Source organism: Rhipicephalus microplus, chromosome 3, assembly GCF_043290135.1.
Source record: "Rhipicephalus microplus isolate Deutch F79 chromosome 3, USDA_Rmic, whole genome shotgun sequence".
NCBI lineage: Eukaryota > Metazoa > Arthropoda > Arachnida > Ixodida > Ixodidae > Rhipicephalus > Rhipicephalus microplus.
The window spans coordinates 60,137,996-60,149,131 of record NC_134702.1 but is presented as its reverse complement, the minus strand read 5'-3'; the positions used below and the strand labels follow the sequence as shown (position 1 = coordinate 60,149,131).

The window sequence follows — 11,136 nt, the reverse complement described above, 5'->3', positions numbered from 1 at the left end:
GGAACGGGCGACAGCGTGTGCATAATTATGAAACGTGTTCTTCTCCGAGACATTGTGTGCTTTTCTATTTACTGTAAGCCTCTCTGGGACGTGAAAATATGCTTTATCGTAGCCTATTGTGCATGTTGTGCTGCAGAACACTCCTTTTTTCAGGATGCAGTTAACTTTCGTAAATTGATTATACAAGGCTTATAAGAACCTTGCCAATCGTACTTTCGAGTTCAAGTTTTCTGCACAGGGAGAGAGCCCGTGCTCTTTTAGGGGGTTTTTAATTGTCAGGTAAGACTCCCAGTGTCTTTGCAATAGTTAGCGTCTACCAATTAGTCTACTTAAGGTACACTGGAGAGTGTGCGATTGCGCGGACTAAGCGCGGACTTTATTTACTGACTAGGAATTATAGTCTTGCTCATGTTCCTATAGCAGCACGTTTTTAAAGCGTTCATGTGCCATGTCTTGACTCATAGTTCACTTGGCGCATCCTAGAGCATAAAAATTTTCAGTCTTCCAATATTTATCCTCTATAGGTATAATACTTAGGCAATAAAATTATCTCAGCTGTTTTCTCATTGTTTCGTCGATATTTCTTTGCAGGATACCTGCGTTGACTCACAGGCATTATCGCAGGGGAGACACGTTTAGTATAACGTTCTGCATATTTTGCAGTGAAAAGCAACAAAAAGATGTGAAATCAGGTCACCATCCAGGTAAGCAGCTGGCTAGTATGTTCCGAACTAATAGAAAGCTTTAAACAACTCAATCTATTGACCTTCGGGAAAAGAGAGAGTACTAAAAAACTCATGCCATTCAGCTGACCAAACTCTCCTTCATATTTGTGTTCGACTGCTGAAAGCTTTGTACATGTTTTACAGAAGATGGATAGAATAGGTACACTTCAAGTCTCTCTTTTATAGAATAGGCATACTCTTATTGATAACTATTATACAAAATAACAACGAAAACTGACAATGATATTGACAAAAGGTGGTTCTCATTTATTGTGCCCAATAAAAACAATTGGCAGATCCCACGTACAGTGGGAATATTCGAAGCACGAATGGGGAAGGGTGATGGGTCACTTTAAAATCAGCACAACGCTAAGAGGCGGAGATAATTTATGCCGTACACAACTTCCATGTCATGAATATTGTGTTTGGACGTTTCATTGACTTTCACCATCTATTAAAGTCACCTGATACCAACTTTGGTATATATGGAGCTAGCGAAAGGCCGCAAGCGCGCTCTGAGCGTAGAATGTATTGATGTTGTACATGAAATCTATATCATGACTATCATACTTAGACGTGTCATTTACCTTCATCGTCCATTCACGTCACGTAATAACAAATTTGTCATATGTGGAACTAGTGAAACGACCACGAAAATGCTATGAGCATAGCATGTAGTCATGATTTACATAAAACGCATATTAGGATCTTATGTGTGGATGTGTCATTTACCTTCATCATCTATTCACTTCCAATGATACGAAATTTGGTACATGTGGAGCTAGCGCAATGGCGGCAAGTGCTTCATGAAGGGCCCAATATACTTCGACGCAACGTTGACGCACGCGCACGCTGGGCGCAGCGACGCCGCGCTAGCAAAACGCGAGCACTGTATAGTGTGACGCAAGGCGCGACCAGCACGACCAGCACGATCAGCGTCCGTCGCCGTGGCCCGGTGCCAACTGGTGCAAAATGCGATATGCTGCATTTTGATGTTACTTAAATAGCCCCGCGTCTGCCTCTCTTCGTGACGAAGGGATGCCGTGTGCGCTCAAATGCACATGCGTCAAAGAAACGCTGCGCGGCACGCGCCTGTTCGAGCACATCTGGAAAAACGACCACGAGCACATTATGAGTGTTGCGTGAAGTCATGTCCTTACATGACACGCATGTGATGATTTTGATGTTAGGGTCTGTTGCTAGTGTTCGCCATGCAGTCATGTCATATCACACCAGTTTTGCAACATATCACGTGAATGAAACCACCGCAAGATCAGCGAGACCATGACATGTTATGACACTTATGACATACATGTCCTGGTTTTCAGGTTATTACTAGTCAGTTATGTTCGTCATACAGTCATCTTATATCATACCAAGTTTGGTATTGATACCAGTATCTGAAACGGCCTGGAGAGCTAAAAGTCGTAGGTGGCTAGATAGATAGATAGATAGATAGATAGATAGATAGATAGATAGATAGATAGATAGATAGATAGATAGATAGATAGATAGATAGATAGATAGATAGATAGATAGATAGATAGATAGATAGATAGATAGATAGATAGATAGATAGATAGATAGATAGATAGATAGATAGATAGATAGATAGATAGATAGATAGATAGATAGATAGATAGATAGATAGATAGATAGATAGATAGATAGATACGCTCAAAGTTGCCGAAGTTCGCCAGGAAATGCCCTGCATTTAAAAACGACCCTCTATATTTACAATTATTTCCTTCAAGTGTTAGACATGTCTCGTAGCAAGAGCTTTAGGTAGCCTTACGTGCGCAGAGACCTGGTTGATTCGCATGTTAACACCACTGCATCCGATTCGCATGAGCTTTAACACTGAACATATAAAGTTCCGATTGCTGTCAAAATAATGTTTTTCGTTTCAACACTCTTGCGCGCTTTTCAATTTGTGCCAAACAACCTCCTCCATTTGTGCTAAATTATTTGAAAACCTGCAGTAACACCAGGTCATGGTAACATCAGCGTCTGTGTGTTTGTGTACCTTAGACACAAATGGGGCCACAAAGACAACAACAGCGCTTATATAGCGAAGGCAGTTTCGAATGTAGCTGCACACCCTCTGCCTTAGTGAATAATCCCGTTAGGGCTGCGGGCATCAATTACGTCATAATAGTGTACATTTCATTGGAAGAGAGAACCTCGGCACAGGATGAAATAGTTCCAACTGATGCTCCTGTGTTCGATGCGTAGTATGTGAAATTTTAAGTTCTATATGTCGTTCCGACCCTCACCCCATGCTCCATGCAGTGGAACTATTGATTCGCGTGCAGGTATTCTTTAGTATATCCGGTGTCGACTCTGCGACCTTTTCTATAGCTCCACACGTGTGACATATTCTCAGCGTATGTTCCCGTGCGCCCAGCTGAAAACCTACCTCGGCGAATTGTGGGGCCGACGCTAAATTACCTTAACGAACTCACGGATGAGAACGAAGGCGCTTTTATGGCATAGTCATACTTGATAGCATAACCTGTGATATGGAGGCAGAAATTTGCGTGTTACCAAGGCTGCTCGCACCAGATTACTGTGTAGATTCGCATAGGCTGGGGTTGTTGCCTCCTGTCATTGGTTCCACGGAGTGGGATGGTTTGTAAACTGTGAACACTGCCTTTGTTGATTTCCTAAACGTACGACTTTTGCGCTGTTTTTAAGGTGAGTGGATCATGCAGTTCAATCTTCCTCTATAGCAGATGCACAATCCTCAGTCGTGACAGGCACAGCTATTTCCATTGCGCTTCGTCTCTAAAGTTTCCAAGAAAAAGCGATTCGGCATCCCGCAGCTGGGAGGACGTAATCAAGTCCACTCGCTATTCAGTACGAGCGCACCTTTCCGAAAGAGAGGAACGCAGGATATTGCACTATGCACGCAGTGTTCTTGCAAATGACAGCATGACGGAGAGTTTCCTAACTGCAGCGATACGATGGAAACTACGTTCTCGTCGTAATGAAAGAGCAACAATGAACCGTACTCACAGATACAGGGTTACTTCATTGAATTAGTACTGTAACAAATATATTGCCGGCGAAACTTATCTAACACTGTGTACGCGAGCGGCACGTCGTGAAGATCTTTGCCGCGAAAGATTGCGCTGGCAAACTGTCTTGCATGTGTGCGCCTTTTGCGAAAGGCAGAGCGTGCTTGCCGTATTTCCAAGCAGTATTACAGAGCGTTGCTGCTTTGGACATGCCTTGAGCTGAGACCCGTAGCACAGGCATATAAGTGCAGTTTCAGTGTGTTATACCACGGCTGCTTGATCTTTGAGAGCCAGGATGGGTTCGTGCTGTCTTTTAAAGCTATGCCAGCTCGAAGAACATATCAGTTAAGAAAACGAGCCTTAGAGGACAAGGAGCGAATTATGTCGATTCAAATGAACGATTTTTTTTTATTTTTATAATACTATGTAGTCTTATGCCAGTAGTAATTAATGGTCAAATTAAAGTGCAGACAACAGTAACTTACACAAGTTGGCGATAAATCAAACAACCAAACAACGCTACTGTGCTTTCGTGTACACCTCATTCGGTGTCGAAATAGGAAAACTTCAATTTTAATATGGTCGTTTCAGCAAAAAATATGCTCAATATGTACACGCTTCAAATTAGTTCCTGCAGGCTAAAACGTTCTAAATGTAGGAACGTGCGTGTAAAAGCGCAGCGTGGCTTATAAATACATGCCGGTATTACTACATTATTATTGCCTGGGCAGACTTTCGAATTCGCGCATTTTGGCCATCTCTGCAATGAAAGCAGGAAAATCGCATTCTCGGACATTTCTGTTTCGCTTCATTCTTTTAACCGTGCAGCCTGTTTACTTTCGTGCTATTTCTTGTCTGCTGAAATATCCTGATTTGTCTCGCTGCATTCGTGCCACTCCTCAATACGCTAATGCTTTTAGGCGTTCTAGCAGCTCGAATGGTCTGACCTCGTAGATGCGGCTAAATATGAGACTACTGTGCATGGCCGAAGAACAACAAATGGTTAGCCGATGCATGGTCATTAACAAGACAGCAGGTATTCTGCTGCTTTTGTTTTTGTAAAAACTGTCTTTCTCATTTTACTCCTTTCCATTGGACAATCGCACATGCAGAAAAAAACCATTGCTAAAACTTCCAAGAAAATTTCCGATTACTCACGCATTTTCTTTTAAAAGCAAGAAATAGAGGGTCGTTATTATTTATTGACTTTCCGGAGATCAATTTGCCCGAGCCTGAATTTGTGACTTATCTGCCTGCTCCAGGTGTTGAGTTGTGAGTATATTATACATGATCACATGCACATACATATAGTAAGTACACTCACATACACACATGCGCAGACATGCACAGACGGGCATGCAAGCACAGAATAGTCATTCACAACCTTCGTCAAGTCCAGCGTTTTCAAGAATACCAACAGCGCTTTTGGACTGCGCATCACACAGACGCTTTCTTTCCATGGTCCGAGAAGATGGCACAGCTCCAACCTCATTGCTCGTAAAGTGCTGGGTTTGTCGCTTAATGCCTCAAATTCAAATTTTGCCGTTCTGCAAAATTTGGATTTGATGCATCAAGTGACACACCACGCACTTTATTTTCAACGTGGCGTGCGCTTGGAGGTGTGCTAGTAGGTGCCACCATCATGTCGTTCTACTTGAAAGGCGAGATAATCTGACTTCGCACAGAAAATCAGTGAAGGCCTTATTGAACTTGTTGCGTGGTAGTGGCCTATTGAATAGGCTATAGCACCCCAGCTCATTTTTTTTGTTTTCTCTTTCGCGTGTCTACTTCGCTGTTAGCTTTCTTTCTTACCTATATTCCCCATTCTCCCTTCTCTTAGTACAGGGTAGGCAACCGGATGCTCCAATTTCTGGTTAATCTTCCTGCTTTTCCCTCATTTTATTCTCTCTCTTGTAATTCTGCCTCGTCACGGAAGCAGTCGCCGAAGATGGGCTTTAAAGGGGCCCCACAACAGTTTTAAAGCATGGTCAGAAAGCGCTGCCGATCGGTAGTCGAGGCTCCCAAAAACAGCGAGACAAACGATAAGCGCAGCACATGGCTTGGAATTCACCCTAAATTCTCAAAGGATGCAGCTTAAAACTGATTTCTCTTCTCTCGACAGACGATGCTATATGCTAAAGAGCCATGGTGCCACAGACCCAAGTATGGCGCTTGCGTTTATTTGAACATGGCGCACAGAGAGTTACTGGTACCACCGCGGAGGTCCTTCACCTGTCCGCGCCTGCGTGCGAGATCACACGGAAAAGCCACACGATAAAAAAAACCGACAAAAATGTGCTAGATCATGAGGGTTGGTGGCGTACCTTCTTCCCCGTGCTATTCCTGCCTGCTTAGCTTACACGGCTTTCCTCAAGTCGAGAGACAAGAGCAAGCAATCGCAGCTTGTGACAAATACTTGTAACTCAGTTCGTATTGAACTGAAACATCCACAAGGGGTCCTTGTAAGATATGTGTATGCATATAAAAATAAATTTGCCATTTGCTTATTTGAAGTTATCGGACAGAGGTCATTCCTACAATTTATCTGGCTGTAAGAAAGTGAGAGTGGAATAAGGAAACGTGGGGAGATTAGCTAAGCTTTCTCCTGTGTGCTCTCGTACGCAAGCCTTGCAGAACGGAGGAGAAAGAACTTTTTGTTCTTCCTTGTCTCTTTCTATGGCGAGAAATGTCACCTTGCATTTGTGGGAATCAATTAGCTTAGCACACTGTTCAAGAACAGAACGTGGGGGAAAGTGTAACCGGGGTTGGTGAGTAGTCTAGAAAGACTAGTATGCTACCCTACACTGGGGAAAGGGATATATCAGATTCAAAGACACACGATAGGAAATGAGAGAGAGATTGAGAGAGAGAAAAAGATGGAAAGAGGAACCACACATACACACACGCAGTCACACTTGTTGCAGTCACGATATCGCTATTGGTTTATAACCGCTTGTGCAAGTCCGTTGTTTGAAGAGTTTTAGCAATGCCTGTATTGTCTTCATCCGCTATGACTTCTGAGGACATCTCTGCTGTCATCGGTTTGTGGGCATGATTAACGAAGTGACTACGAGGGATCTTCCCTGCGCGTTAGCGAGGACACTCGGAGAACGTGTGCTGCACTGTATCCCCGCTTGGACAATTGTGACATTGAGGATTGCCGGCCATCCGATTGTGGAAGGACGCTTATGAAAATTTATTCTCTTTAGCGAGTTAAATCTCGAAATTCTCGGAGTGCTTTCAATCGTGGAAGCGTCAAGTAAAACAAGGAAGCCTCAGCAATAAGGCCCCCAGATTACTCATTCCTTTTCTCTTCGTTTTGCTTGACGACTAGCTCGAATTAACATAAACTAAGTTACGGAATAACGAAACGAGACAGCGTAAAAACAAACGAGAAAAGCAGTCAGACTGGCGTCACCGAGGCGCTATGAGAAGCGTCTTTCTGTCGACTACTACTTTTTTATGGTGTTCCTGAACTTTCGCGCTTTCTTTGTTAATATTGCAACCTCCAACACACGCTCACTTTTTTTGCTGAAACTTTTAACATATTGAGCATGATAAGCACAAAAACACTTCTACAATATGTCGAGACATTCGTCATCTTCCTACATCTTTAAATTATCGCACGTGCAGATACATGCAGACGTGCCCATATAAGCCCATTAGCACACACACGCACTAGTAAAAAAAAAGAAAGCAGCAAAAACGCATGAGCTGGACAAAGGCAACCTTTTGCCGGCACCAGTCAGTCGGATAATGTGCACCGGTCAATCCAATAAACCCGGCACAGCTCTACCGCCCGAAGCAGTGTGGACAAAGTATTTTCAGCTTTTCATCTGCCACAGTAGTCAATTTTCATTTTTTTTTCATTTTCTTGATTTGTCTGCTTGGTGTATGCCAACGTAGCAATGTTCAAATCCCCTGACCATCATTCTTCTTTTTTTCCCTACATTCGTATTCCGCTCCATTTGTCAGGATGAGCACGCGTGTAATATGCCCCCGGACAAAAAAAAAAAAAACTCCTTCTTGCTACATGGGGAACGGCTCTTTCAAAGGTTCTCGGTCCGGATCCATGAAGCTTCCATTTCTTAAGATCGGCTTGTCGTTGGGCACTGCCTCTCTTTGCGTTCTTTCTTTTTCTCGTTTGCTAGTCCCCTTCGAATCTGGAAGCGGCCAATGACCGTTGATTCAGCAAATCGCGTTCCTAGGGACATGGACACCCATAACAATTTCTGTGCTGTCCAGTACGGAGACTAGTATTTTGCGATTTCAACGAGAACTAGCTTCAGGTACATTGGTATACTGCTTGGTTAGTCCTGATAGCTTATGGCGCCGCTCACGAAAAAAAACAAGGATGACGCAGAATCACCTAAGTGTAAAGACGTTATGTATCTTTGTATATTCTTACGTTCCTGTGTTCTCCTTGTTAGCTGAGATGTGTGGCCAGAACCTAGCAAAGAGCATTATTAGTATAACACGTGCAGTGACTATAAATGTACTGCAGCCTCATGCATTTATTTAAAACCAAGCAGTTAGGGCTAATTTAATCGTTTTGATGAATATGTGCACAAAAAACACCTCGGTAGCTGGCTAAATAATGTACCACTGGGATATATTCACGCAAAGCGTGCTGAAAAAGGCTTCAGTATTGTACCTAACTGTGCATGTTACTACAGAGGCAGTTTGGCACAAGCCTTATTCCAGTGCGTACAAACTATCATGCCTCATATCTAATTATGAAGCGTGACTGCTTTTCCATGTGGTAGAGCTTGGCAACTTATATATTTTGAGTGCAAGGGTACTCCAAAATGCGAAAAATTCTCTTCATTGTCATTTTTATGGTTGCTACAACAGCCGCGCACTGTGCCGTACGATTTTTCAAATTGAAAAAGAACAACTTCTCCTCAGCCGTTTCACTTCAAGAAACCACACTTGCTTTTGGACAATAAGCGCTGGACACATCCTCCCGTGCCTATGACGATTTCGATGTCTCTGCCGGTTTCACGGCTGCTGTGGTTATCCTGTCACAACACGTGATAGCCCACTTCCTCTAATTCCTGAACAAGACGTCTATAAAGGTACCCTTGCCGTCCAGCTTGCTGCTACTATATCAATGGGTCACAGCCTAGGCCCTAGGTAGTATCTTTTGGGACTAAAATGCAGGCCTTCATACCCCACATTGAGCGTTATGATGCTGAATCCGCGAAGGTTGGTATTTGATGTAAGGGGATATTTACAAGAACCCATCTCAAAATGACGACACAACTTTTCAATGGGTGCTGGGAGGTTATGCCTTCATTGGGTAAAGATCAGATAAATGTGAAGGTGGTACTATCACACACAGTGTGAGCTACATCAAGGGAACTCGTGACCCAGCGAACTGCAAGGTTCGACAGTAACGCCAATGGTATCATATCATCTTATCGGGAGAGAGTTGAATTTCGATGAGCACGCATCACTTCCAATCGCTTGCTTTCCCCCTTGCCCTGCTTTACCTGAAGGGGTCTGTTGCCATATATTTAGCTTTACCAGAGAGACCTAGAAAGAAGCTTTACTGAACAAAAATCGAATTGTAGGCTTCAAGCCATGGCGGCAGTTTTATTTTCCAAGCTTGCATCACGACAGAGAGAAACGAGGGGCAAACGTTGAAGCAAGCGGAGGAGATGCGAACTCGCAGGAACAGCGAGACCTTTCCCCGATAACTCGAAAACATTTCAAAATCGGCTCTGTTGTAAAATCTTTGAGAGAGCGCGGCCACGCGCTCGCAAGGTTTAGCTTATACCAAGCGCAATGGTACATACCGCATGCCAATTACGGTTATGATCAGGAATGGCAACAACTCGATAGAGATGTTACCACGTGGTAAGCCCACGATAGAACACTGACAGCTCCAATACGACTGTCAAAAACAAAAGGTGCGATACCCCTTCATGCGAGACCATGCGAGACCATGCGAGACCTGCGAGACCAAGTCACAAACTTCTTGAAAAATTCCGAGTGACTTAATATGTACCTCAGGTATGACCCTCAAATATAGCGATCAATTGCAGCGCCACTGTCAGGTAACGCAGCTATGATATGCCGATTCTGTTTAAATGTGGAATTCTTGAAAACATACTCCTAGCTTACTGCATTGAGAAACGCGTTTCTGCGCCGCTAGAAGATCAAAATGACTGTTATGGTGTAATGTGGGCCCAGGATCCGGAATAAATCAACCGGCAGTCAGGTGACTCTGTACACACAACATAGACTTTAACACAACCGATAACTCTTACAATTCACACACAACACACTATAGCGTTCCTTATTTACATGCCAAACGTCCTACGTGCCTCGGCACACGAACTGTCCTACTCGCCGTTATGACTGTTGCCGCTGCGGCGAGGTCGGTCGTCACCGGTGTTCCTTGTGCAGTCACGCTGCCTTGACCATGGTGAGGTGGTGGTGGTGGTGGTGATGGTGGTGCTGCAGGCCGGTAGATCACCAGGCCACTGCAGTGCAGGTCAATGGCCCGTCGCCAACATGAGCCGCGGCCACCTCGTGCCACCAGTCGGGCCCCACGACCTCAGGCCACGAACAGACTATGCTGCCGGTCCCCGTGTCAGCGCCGTCCACAGAGCAGGAAGCCAGCTCACCAGGTCCGCAAGGCTGCCGGACACCTGGTTGAGTGACGCAGCCCGAAGCAGGAAGCCAGCTCACCAGGTCCGCAAGGCTGCCGGACGCCTGGTTAAGCGATGTCGCGACCCGAACCGCCGACCAGCAGCTGCCGTTCGAACCGTGTCACGCTCCAACTGCCCGAGCCGCACGCCCCGCTCACGCTTCCTTTTTCTCGTCTTCCCCTCCAAGGTGTACCGCAGAGCAGTACTGCCGTTCCCTCTTCGCCCCGTAACGAGCCACACAATCCACGTCATCACACCACCCCCCACTTAAGATAGTTGTGAGCAACTATTCCACTCCACGCCAGGCGGTGAGTAGGCAAAAGTGCAGGCGCGTTTGTAAAGAGGGAACAAGTTCACACGAATCCGAATGGTTGTGATCCACACAGCACGTAATGAAAAAAAACACACATGAAAAATACACAAGTGGAGAAAGATTAGAGCAATTCAGATGCGACTTAAGTAGTCTGCTCCTACATTGTCTGAGCCTTTTATGTACTCTACGGTAAAGCTGTACTCTTGCATTAGTAAGCTCCATCGTAACACTCGATTATTGACGTGTTTGGCTGACTGCAAGTACCGGAGTGGCTGGTGGTCGCACTGAATAATGAAGGGTCTGCCGCATAAGTAAATGTGGAACTTCTGAACAGCCCACACGAGCGCTAAGCATTCACGCTCTATTGTGGAATAGCGGGCCTCTCTAGGCAGCAGATTGCGACTAGCATATGCAATCGG

The 11,136-nt window shown here is 44.7% G+C and overlaps 1 long non-coding RNA gene across 1 annotated transcript in view; it reads left to right on the top strand.

The window, feature by feature from the left end:
- Positions 1-590: 590 nt before the first annotated feature.
- The window catches only part of LOC142803164 (uncharacterized), a 32,522-nt gene continuing 21,976 nt past the window's right edge, over positions 591-11,136 (top strand). Inside the window, exon 1 of the long non-coding RNA XR_012894005.1 lies at positions 591-704. This is a non-coding gene — a long non-coding RNA (uncharacterized LOC142803164). The remainder of the gene's footprint in view (positions 705-11,136) is intronic.